Genomic DNA, 10,576 nt, shown 5'->3' on the forward strand with positions numbered 1-10,576 from the left:
AAGGTGAGCTATAAAAAAGTTTCAATAACTTTAAAAGAACTGGATTATAAAAAGTATGTTCTCTGTCTACAATGAAATTAAATTAGGAATTGATAGTAGAAAGATATTTGAAAATATCTTCAAATATTTGTGAGTTAGTATACTCAGAGAAGTAATTAACATACTAAACTGGATAAAATGAAAATACTGACATTGAAATTTATGCATTGCAGCTAAAACCATGATCTGAAAGGTATTTACTGCTTCAAACACTTCTAATAGAAAAGAAAAAGTCTCAAAAATTGAGGCTTAAAATTAGAAAAAGAATAGCAACTTAAACCTATACCAAACAAAAGGAAGGAAATAATCATACTGAAAATCAGTGAAATAGATAAGTGAAAATAAATTAAAATAAAAAATTTGTTCTTTGAGTCTTCCATGATAACACACACTTGTAATACCAGTACTTGAAGGTTGAGACAGGAAAATTTCAAGTTCAGGACCAGCCTTAGCAACTTAATAAGCCTGTCAACAACCTAGAAAGATCCTGTTTTAAAACAAAAAATAAAGACTGGAGATATATCTGAGATAAATGCCCCTGGATTAAATCCTAAGTACCTCCCTGCTCCCCCCAAAATATTTCTTTGAAAAGATCAATAAAATAACATGATTTTATTTGGCTGACCTAAAAAGAAAAAAATACAAATGACCAAAATCAGGAATAAACATAGCCACATCATTTACATCATTAACCCACTCTACAAAATTAAAAGTAGTACTAGAGGCTATAAATAACTTTATGCCAACAAATTAGACAATGCATATGAATTAGAGGAATTTCTGGAAACACACTAATTGCCAAAACTGTCCAAAACTTAAAAAGACTCATTTTCTAGAATTGCTAGTGGCTAGTAGTTTATCTATTTGTTAATTTTTTTTTGTGAAACCAGCTTTTGGTTTTGTTATTTTCTGTATTTTTTATTATGAACTTCATTGATTTCTGCTCTGATTTTAATAATTTCCTGTCTTCAACTGGCTTTGGGATTTAATTGTTCCTGTTTTTCAAAGGCTTTGAGGTGTGTCATTAGGTTATTTATTTGGTGATTTTCTGTTCTTATGTGGGCACTCTGTGCTGTGAATTTTCCTCTTACTATTGCCTTCAACATTTCCCAGAGGTTTTTATATGTTGTATCTCTATTTTAATTCGTTTCTAGGAATTTCTTGATTTCGCCCCTTACTTCTTCTATGACCCATTCTTCATTCAGCAGTATGGTGTTCAGTTTCCACATGTTTATGTGGTTTCTATGGATCTTCTTATAGTTGATTTCTAGTTTCATTCCATTATGATCTGAGAAGATGCAGGGGAGTATGTCACATTTTTGTAAATTGCTTGTGCTCACTTTGTGGACCAGAATATGACATATTTTGGAGAAGAATTTATGAGCAGCTGAGAAAAATATGAATTCCACTTTAGTTGGGTAGAAAAACCTATATGTCTAATAGGTCCATTTGGTTGATGGTGTTCTGAAGCATCTTTACTGACCTTTTGTCTAGAAGATTGGTCTAGTGGTGTGAGAGGTTTGTTGAAGTCATTCAGTATTATTGTATTGGGACTTATGTGAGGCTTAATGTCACAGAGTTTGCTTTATGAAAGTAGTTCCACTTATGTTTAGGGCATAAATGTTGACTATCATTATTTCTTCTTGCTGGATTGTTTCTTTTACCAATAAAAAATCACCTGTCTTGTTTCTTCTAATAAACTTGGGCTTGAAATCAAACTTGTCTAAATATCATAGTCGCTACTTCTGCTCATCTTTCCATTGGCATAGATTAACTTGCTCCAACCCTTTACATTTAGTTTGCTACTATCTTAACTTGTAAGGTATGTTTCTTACAGGTAGCAAGTAGATGGATTCTGTTTTTTAATCCATTTTGCCACCTTATGTCTTTTTATTGGGGACTGAAGCCATTTATGTTCAGTTTGATTATTGAGAGATGATTTTTTAATTCCTAACATTTTAAGTTTTAACTTCTGTTTGAGAGAGTACTTGTTCTTCTTTGCTTAGTTGTTTGCTTGATGAAAATTCTTGTTTCCCTGGTCCAGGCATGTATTATTTATTTCTTCTTGCAGTTAATCTCTTTAAATATTCTCTAGTACTGCTTTGGAAAACATAAATTCTTTCATCTTCTGTTTGTCATGAAAGATTTTTATTTCCCCATCTAATTTGAGAGATATTTTTGCTGGGTAGAAAATTTGGGGCTGCAAGTTTTTTTTTCCAGATTTTGAAATATGTTATTTTAGGCCCTTCAGGCTTTAATGATTTGTGTAGGAAGTCTGGAGTGATTCTAATTGTTTTGCCTCTGAATGGCATGTGGTCTTTTGTTTTTATTTCCTTTAAGACCCTCTCATTGGCTTCCACATTGGTCAGTTTGACTATTATGTGAGGTGGTGAACCTTTTCTCTGATCTTGTCTAAAAGGGGTTCCTTAAGTTTTATGTAACTTTATATTGACCTCTTTTTTATGTTTGGAAATTTTTCTGATAGTACTTCTTTGAAGAGATTGTTGATCCTTTTGGTTTTACCTTCTATTTTTTCTTCTATGACTATTATTTTTAGGTTAGCTCTTTTTTTTTCTTGGTGGGTCTGGAGATGGAACCCAGGAGCATTCAACCTCTGAGCTACACCCCCTGCCCTATTTTTTATTCTTTATTTTGAAGCAAAGAGCCTCACAGAGTAGCTGAGGATGTCCACGAACAGCGATCCTCCAGTCTCAGCCTCCCAAATGCTGGGATTACAAGCGTGCGCCACTGCGTCGAGCAAGGTTAGCTCTTTTAAGGTGGGCCTATATATCTTTACTGTTCAGTTTATGTTTTCAAATCATTTTTTCACAATTATATACTATGTGTTCATTTTTGGAGTGGTCATCTTTTAAGAATAAGATTCTACTTTCCATGTGGTCTAATCTATTGTTTTTAGTTTGTATTGATGCCTTCACTTCAATGATTACATTCTTTATTTCTTTCAGACTCTCTCTAAATTCTTTTCAACAATCCTGTATAATTTCTACTGTTAAACTTCTGATTTGTCCTTCTGGTAATCTCTGCAATTCTGTGTTGTCAGGTTCTGTTCTTGTGGGATTGTGAAAGCTTATTGCTTCCTTGTTATTCATCCTTTTCATAGTTTCAAGAGTTTGTATCTGTTGCTATTTATACATTTCTCTCAGTCTCTAGGTGTCAGCTGGTATATCCAAGGACAATTTGTGTTGTATTCAATATTGAAGGTTGAGTGAGAAGGGAAGTGAAGTAGTAAATGCAAGATTAAAGTCACAGATAAGATTGAATAGAGAGTATGAGTTTGATAGGGTAGTATAGAGATTAGAGATAGTGAATATGTAGTAGTATTCTAGTAACCAATTTAGAGTATTTATTATAATGATACAAAGTGGATTTAATACAAAAAATAGAAGAAAAAAAGGGATGGAGAGAAGAGAGTAGGTATGTACTAGGGAAGAGGCTTGGGAAATGGGGTGGGAAAGAACAAATAAACAAGGATACGCACAAAAAACAAAGAAAACAAAAACAACAACAAAATAATGCAACCCTACAAATATATGAATACCCAGCCAACTTGGCCTCTGCAGTCTTTCTCTGTGTAGACATCGAGTGCCGCTGGCATCTTTCCAGCTGCAAGCCTGTTTCTCTGAGTCTTTCTTAGTCTATACAGATTGCAAGTATCAATGGGGCTAGATCTAATGTTAAGAGTAGGTCACCCTCTACACTTTCTGTAGATGCAGAGCCTGAGTCTTTCCCTGCCTGTGTAGGAGGTGGGTGCCTCTTCAACAAAACCCAGTGTCTATGTAAGAGTCTCTGTTCTTCACAGATAGGATTGGTTTAAGTCTGAATTCTCCCTGTTCATCACAATTGGATGGTCTGTGACAATCTTGGATATTCTACTATTTGCATCTAGTGTTGAGCATAGTTCTCCCTCTATGCTTTCTACTGATGCAGAGCCTGAGTCTCTCTAAGCCTCTGCTATGTTCAGAAGCAGACTCTACTCCCACCTTCACCAGGTTGAACCACAAAGTCTCAGACTTAGTGAGTTTGTCCCAGCTGTGTTAGTCCCTGCAGGCACTGCATTAAGCCTTCTCCCATCAGGACAGTGCATTAATTTATGGTGTTGAGCTCTGCTCTGGATCTCTGGAGGGTGTGGTGAGCTTGGCTGCCACTGCTTCAAGTTGTAGCTGGTGTTTTTTCAGGAGGAACTAAGGGCTTACAAATCCGATGTGCTTCAGCCACTTACTTCATTTCAAGTCGCTAGTTATTTTCCTGTGAATCTCTGGCGGTTGGGTGCAGTGAGGCAAGATGGTGTGGGTAGGGTTCTTTTCTGCTCTCTGCTTGGTCTTCTAGCTTTTTTCCTTCTATCTTTTACTTACTGTGTTCTTTTTAAAGTTATACTGTTTTGTTTCTTTTGTCAAAACACTGTTTTTATGGCAATGAAGACCGAGTATCAGAAGGACTGATACATGCTGCTTCCTTCGGTTGCCATTCAGTTTCAAGTATTTCTATATGCTATGCATTGACAGTCCTGATTTAAGAAAAATGAAATTAAGAAATAATTTATTCTAGAAAGTATCAAAAATAAAATACTTAGAAATATTAAAAATCAAGGTATAATAGCAATGCAAGACTTTGTATGATTAAAACTATTAAACATAGCTAAGAAAAATTTATATTCTATATTCATGAGCTGAAAATCTCAAGATCACAAAACAGAAATTCTAAATTGACCTAAAGATTAAGCCAATTAAAAATTTTTCAAGCTTTCTTTTTTTTTTTTTTTGGAAGAAACTAACAAGCTGATCTTGGTCATATAGAATGAAAGAGCTGGAATAACCACAATTTTAAACAGCAGAATAAAATTGGAGTTGATAAAATTTTAGTTCACAAATTGGACTTCCTCATAATTAAAAAACACTACTTAGAAGACATCACTAGAAAAATGAAAATCAAGCTACAGATTGGGAGAAAAAATTGTAAATTTTCTATCCAATAAAATATTTACATCTGAAAATCTTACCACTCAAGAAGAAAAAAATACATGATTCAATTAAAAATTGGGCAAAAGAGCTGGGGGTATAGCTCAGTGGTAAAGTGCTTTCCTAGCCTATACAAGGTCATAAGTTTGATTTCCTGTACCTAAAAAAAGTGGGCAAAAAATTGAATAAATGTTTTACTAAAAAAGATATATAAATAAGCTATTTTCAACATCATTAGTCATTAGAAAAATACAAATTAAAACCATAATGCAAGACTATCCCATACTACTGAAGTCACTGTAATTAAAAAAAAAAAAGAAATGTGGCAAGAATGTAGAGAAGTTGGAATGTTCATATGTTACTGGTCCAAATTAAAAGTGTGTGTCCACTTTGGAAAATTAGTTAGGCACTTTCTTTTTTGTTGTTGTTTGTTTGTTTGGTGGTACTGGGAGTGGAACTCAGGGGCTTTCTACCTCCGGGCTATACTCCCAGACCTATTTTATATTTTATTTGGAAACAGAGTCTCACTAAGTTGCTGAGAGCCTCACTAAGTAGCTGAGGCTGACTTCGAATCTGCGTGATCCTCCTGTCTCAGCCTCCCAAGTGCGGGGATTACAAGAGTGCGCCACCACGCCTGGCAGTTAGGCACTTTCTTAGAAAGTTAAACATACATTTACTGTGTAGCCCAGAAATTTCATTCTTAGAAACAAATTGACTCAAAAGAAATAAACACATGTCCACAATAGACTTTCATGCAAATTTAATAGCAGTTTTATTTCCAATAGCCCAAATCTGTAACCAAAATTCATCAACTCTAAATCAATCAATAAAAAAGGGACAAGTTTCTGATTCATCTCACACATGAGTGAATCTCTGAGATATTTCAGGCACTCCATCTATTCAGGAGGATATGTTCTAAGAACCACAGATAGAATCAAACTCTATATACACTATGTTTTGTTTGTTTCTTTTTGTACTGGGGAAGGAATTCAGAGGCATTCCTACAGTTGAAGTACAACCCCAGTCTTATCTTTTATTTTATTTTTTGCCTTGAAACAGGTTCTCACTAGGTTTATGAGTCTCATTACTTGCTGAGGTTACCCTTGAATCTGCAATCCACCTGTCTCAGACTTCCAAGTCATAGTACTTTTTTAAACCTAAGATAAAGCTTAATTTATAAATTAAGTACAGTGAGAGATTAACAGCAACAATAAAATAAAATGGTTATAACAATATACTATAATAAAAGTGATATAATAACACATGCAGTTTTGTGTGTGTATGTGAGGGAGGGAGAGAGAGAGAGAGAGAGAGAGAGAGACTGTCTTATCAGTGGGATTGGATTTACTGAGAAAAATGGAAGAGCATCACAAGCTTAACATAAAAACCAAGGTGAAGTGAGCACAGTATTTTGAAGAGTCACTAGGATGATTTATATATATTTTTTAATTTTAACATTGTTTTAATCAAGTAGTGTAGCTGTCTGAAACAGGAAAATTTAAGACAATTCAACAGAGCAAAGTGAAGGATCACTCTATTATGACCACCTCTTTGAGGAAGTCCCAGATCTGAGTTTTAATTCACTCAAGTTTGGCACTGACATGAACACTAGTCTAAGCCCAAACACTCTTCTTAGTGTTAAAAGCCTGGAATGTGTTTCCCATTAGAGAAAGCAGTAACTCTAGGACAGAACCTCACCAGCTTGACTTACTGGATACTAAGTGGAATCCACAATGGTCACCAGCACCTGGAGAGCCTGGTTTACCACAACACATGGGCCTGCCTGGCAAAAGATGTCAAAAGATTTGACTGGTGGGTTTGCAAAAAATCCCTTCCCTTTGGTGTGACACAACACTTCCCCTCCAGATATATGGCTCCTGCTTCCTTGCTCACCAGTCTATCAAAAGGCGGATGGAGATGGAATCCTCTCTCCGGGAAGACCACTAAATTTTAATTCCTCAAAATATCAAGCTAACAAGGTTTTATTTTATCAAATGTTTGTATAATTTCAATGTGAAAAACTTTACATACATTTGTTATTAAAGTCTCAGTATCTGTGAAATGGGTCACAAATAAGAGGTGAACAGTGTGAGTGTGAGCCAGTGCTCCACACAAAATTAACTACATGGACTTTTGATGCCCAGGGGGCACTTTTCATGGAAAGGAATGTATGTGAAGTTTTTACCTTGTAGATAACTCAAATATAGGCAGAACCCATATCAAGTGAGTTTTTTATCAGTTGACTGGGTAAGGAATTCACTTGTGTATGTCCAAATCCAAGGTGCTAGAGAGGCCAGGCTGGGCCCTGGTCACTGGAACCCAGCAGCCATCATTCAGACTTCTTGGTTGGCCAGCTATACTCAAGGAGAAGAAAAAGGATCCCAAGTCTCACACCTAAATATAGGCTGACTTAGAAGCATTCATTTCTCTTTAAATAAGACATGGGAGCAGAGGAGAAAGAAATCAAGCTTGAAACATTACACTTAGTTTGGCAATCTAGCAACCAAAATCTAAAAGCGTAAGTGTCCAAATGTAAAAGGCATTAAAGAATAAACCATATCAGAAGGGGGGGCACACTGAACACAAGATACAGCATGTCTAAACATTTTGAAATTATAATTTAAAACTTAAAGGTAAATGCTGAAAAACTATGCTCAGTTTCTGCTAGAGATTAAGTGCACCTTCTCCTGTTTCCCCCAAATAAAATCATTATTTATTAATCACACCTCAAAGTCTGAGTTTTCTCTCAGTACAAAGCAACCACTACATACACATAAAATACTCATTTGTTAATGTAATAATTTCCCTGGCTCATCCAACGTGCAATGCACATGACTCCAAAGACTAAAATTTGGGTAAATGTCCATAAACTGAAAAAGCACAATTTCAAGTTTTCAAAACTAGTTCTTAACATTACTTACAGGACACTCAGGTCAATTGTACTTCTCAGCAAAATTTATCAGTGTACCTCAGCACAAGAATTATCAAATGTCAAATTGAGGGTCTAGAGATACAATTTTAAAGGTGCTAGATCCTTAGTGGTTGACTCATTATAATTAAGTGTGCCTTTGCAATCTGCTGAAGACCCCTGTGTACAGTCTCAGCACCTAACGATTTCTAACAGGCTCCAAGGACTCTGGTCAAGAGACCATACATTTTAAAAAGGAGCCAATTACTTCAACATCAGTCACTCAGAGCCAAAAACCTGAAGAATGACCAGAACCAAATATTTTATTTTTTATAATTCTATAAAAATAATCCAAATGTGTCCACCACTAATTTTTCCCGAAAGAAACATGCTTCAAATAAGCAAACTACATCGGCTCACTGATGTGTGTGTATGGACGTCTTAGATTTCTCATTGGGCTTAATTACAGACCAATCACAGTAATAGATTTTTTAGTGTAAAGTGTAGCATGATGTTAAGCCTTTTTTAGCTTTAGCACATACATGTTGCATTTCTGGCTGATAATGGAGAGAAATTTGCAGCATTACACTGTTAAGCTAGGTGGCATCCATTCTTTAAATAGAATCAACATCAATGTCATCATCCTTGTTTTCAGACTTCACAGTTTCAACTTTCGGTACACTGGCAGTCTTGGAATACACCACCTCAATGTTCTCATCTTCATCTTCTTCTTCGCCACCTGAGGATTCTTCCTCTGCCTCCTTCAACCATTTTATAATCAGTTCTGCTTTGACACGAATCTCTTTGGCAAGTTCTTTTGAGACATTTCTTGGATGCCTCTTCCAACCAGCTGATGATGACCTCCTCTTCTAAAAGGCCTGCGTCATACATCTCCTTCAAGATAATGCGGGATCTTGGAGATGAGCTGAGCTTGATACATTGCCACCACACACTCCACACCATGAAGAAGGTACCTCTGAGCTTTTTTATTATTGTGACAAAATCTTAAGAAATGGCGCCTGTATTTCTTAATTTGTTCCCTAACCTTCTCATTAAATAGAACCTCAGTCAGAACAAGAGGACCCATGGCTTTTACATCCAGTCTCTCTGCGTCTGCTACAATTTCTTTGTCAGATGAGTCAATGATACCCTCTTCCTTCTTTTTCTTAACAAAATCAAATAGGATATTGACACGCTCTTCTACAGTTCTTTCCAAATCCTCACTGAGTGTCAGAACTTTTGCAGGGTCACAATTTCATCCATTCTGTGCCTCTGAGCTTCCTCCGTGGTGTCCTCCCCCCAATCATCGTCCTCCTCTTCTTCCACAGCACATGGAGGAGGACTGATCTCATGTGGCGGTGGTGGCGGTGGTGTCTCTCCGCTGGATACAGAACCATTTTCCTTGTCTTTGCCCTTTCTATTTTTCTTTTCCTTTTCTTTCTTTCCTGTACCACTATCACTATTCTCAGGTGGGTTTTGGAGACTGAATGTGCAGAGTTTATGATGTGTGTCAAGCATGCCTCGATAGCCACGGGCTTTACAAGAATTACCTATTGTTCGTTTCTTTGGATTGACATGCAGATCTGTTTCAGGATTTTCACACTCAGGACAGAGAACAAGTTTTTTAATGAATCCATCCAACATGTCTCACAGCTCATCGCCTCCTGAGATCCATTGACAATGTAACGGTCATTCTTACCATCTAACTGGGTCTGTGCTCCCAGCTCACAACCAAAATATTTGGTGGGATACGTTGGAGGCCAATTAAGCGCCTTTGCAACATCAACCATGTTGACTATAACTGTCTTGATTCCATTTCCTTTGCCCTCAACCTTGGCAATCAGACGGGGCATCTTGTAGCCATAGAACTGGTCCGACACGCTGCGGTTGACGTTGACAGACATTTGGCTTTATCAATAAGATGAAGAGATCTTTGATTGAAACTTTTTGGTATCTTCTGTCTGGAGAAGAAGGGATGGCATAAACGACTGCAAGAGTTCTCGGTCTCTGACATGAAAAATTTTCGCCACTGAGGCTGTAAGCTTCTTGCTTGTATGCTAAGTTTCCCCAATACAGGTACCAATGGCTGCCAACAGCTCGTTTTCATCAAATAAAGACATAAACCCAACGCTGCTCGCCCGGGACTGGGAGGAAGAGGCGCTGCAAACCGGGTCCGGAGCGGCGGGGAGCGCGGCGAGTGGAGGGCGGCCGGGCAGCGATGTCCACGTCCACACCCGCAACGCCGAGCCTAGCGACCTCTGCAATGTTCTCGCTCTGACTGAACAACACCGCTGCCACGCTCATGCTTGGATGATTTATATTTTATGTAGTATTTTTGGCAGTGTTATTTTGATCAATAGTGAGGAATGAGAGGGTAGGCCACCATGCCCGGTCTTCTTGCTTTATGAGCATTACAATGTGGATACTTGACTTAAAGGGATAAAGAATTCGCTTGTGAGAACAGTGGAAAAGTTTATCTATAGCTTATGGATACAAATCTACAGGTAGAATATCAAAGTTTATTTAAGAAAAAAAAAAAAACACCATTAGCTGGGCGTGGTGGTGCAAGTTAGCCAGGCATGGTGGCGAGGTGGCGCACGCTTGTAATCTCTGTGCTTGGGAGGCGGAGGCAGGAGGATTGTGCAGGTTCAAA

The 10,576-nt window shown here is 37.2% G+C and overlaps 1 pseudogene across 1 annotated transcript; it reads right to left on the bottom strand.

Moving 5' to 3' along the window:
- Positions 1 to 8,537: 8,537 nt before the first annotated feature.
- Positions 8,538 to 9,827, bottom strand: LOC308258438 (eukaryotic translation initiation factor 5-like; annotated as a pseudogene). Its single transcript has one exon. The product of its transcript is annotated as a eukaryotic translation initiation factor 5-like (transcript).
- Positions 9,828 to 10,576: the final 749 nt, after the last annotated feature.

Source organism: Muscardinus avellanarius, assembly GCF_963383645.1.
Source record: "Muscardinus avellanarius genome assembly, chromosome: 2".
NCBI classification, from domain to species: Eukaryota; Metazoa; Chordata; class Mammalia; order Rodentia; family Gliridae; genus Muscardinus; species Muscardinus avellanarius.